At 44.8% G+C, this 1,314-nt stretch overlaps 1 pseudogene; it reads right to left on the bottom strand.

Moving 5' to 3' along the window:
* Nucleotides 1-301: 301 nt before the first annotated feature.
* On the bottom strand, nt 302-1,077 carry LOC100592565 (annotated as a pseudogene).
* Between the last annotated feature and the right edge of the window lie 237 nt (nt 1,078-1,314).

Here is a 1,314-nt window from a genome sequence, read left to right on the forward strand (position 1 = left end):
TGAAATGCTTTTAAAAACATCTAAATGAGCTTAATCTTTACAAAAGTTATTTTAGCTCAAAAGCTATAAAATCGAAGTTATCTTAATTCTGCAAAGAAGGGAGAGGGCCTTTGACTTTATGCCACCATTTCCTTAGAGCCTCATCTTTTTCATCAAATTTGGCCAGAAATCAAATTTCTGTGTGCCCCTATTTTCAGGAGATTCCTCTTGCAAAAAAGCCAAGTACAAACGTGGAAGAACAACTGCCTAAGCAAGTAGAAAAGTGTTCCATAATAGTGTGCAATGAATGAAGAGTTCTGGATTAATCTCTGGAACTCAACCTGGACCCTGATCTTTATTTTGAATGAGATCTAGAACGGGATCTTGAAGTAGCTCCTTTTGGTGGAGGGGACACACAATGACCCTTTGAGGGTGGAACAGGTAGGGGTGAATTGGAACGAGACTGGCTCCTTGATCTGTATTTTGACTTCATATCACCTTTTCCATTTTCTTTGGAAGATCGGGACCGAGACCTGCTTGGAGATTTCTCATACTCATCCTTAGATCTGCTTTGAGAACAAGAATGGGAGCCCAGATCAGATTTGGGCATAGATTTGCTCCCTGAGCTAGATTTCCTGCCTTTTGAACGAGAACGTCATCGACCTTTGCTCCGCAACCTGGATTAGGAGTGACTTTCTGAGATACTTTGAGATCTACTTTGGCTGCTCCTGCAACTCCTACTTCGTGACCATCTTCTAGATCAATACCTGGATCTGCTTCCAGAATCAGATCGCCTATGGCTTGTGCCTGGCTTACCTTCAATAAGCCTAATATTTCTGCACCATCCAGTTTGTCCAAAGCACGCTTCATGTCAGAATAGGAGTGAAACTCAACGCCCTCACTTGTGCATTCCTTGTGAGCATCAACATAGGTTACTTCACCTGCTTGTTGCATAAAATCCTTTAAATCTTGCCAACTGTAATGACTGGAAAAACTTTCTACAATAAGCTCGTATTCTGTATGAACAGGTGGTCCATATTTGTCTCTGCCAGATGTTCTCTGACTGCTGTATCCACCTCCACCACCATCTCCCTGCATCTAATGGCAAAAGGCCGCTGTCATCATGGCTTCCGGTAAGGTCAGCCAAAGGGCCACGGGGCAAGAGTCACACAATGTATGGAAAAGTCAAGGCCAGTCAAGAAAGGCAGTCATCTTAGCCTCAGTAGACACAGCCTCAGACCCACTGGCCACCAATCCCCACACTCTGGCATCCCATGGCTGCCCCAGGCTGTGAAGGCAGCAGGGCCCAGGGACACCTGAGTCATATGACCCCCA

The sequence above is a fragment of the Nomascus leucogenys genome, chromosome X, assembly GCF_006542625.1.
Source record: "Nomascus leucogenys isolate Asia chromosome X, Asia_NLE_v1, whole genome shotgun sequence".
NCBI classification, from domain to species: Eukaryota; Metazoa; Chordata; class Mammalia; order Primates; family Hylobatidae; genus Nomascus; species Nomascus leucogenys.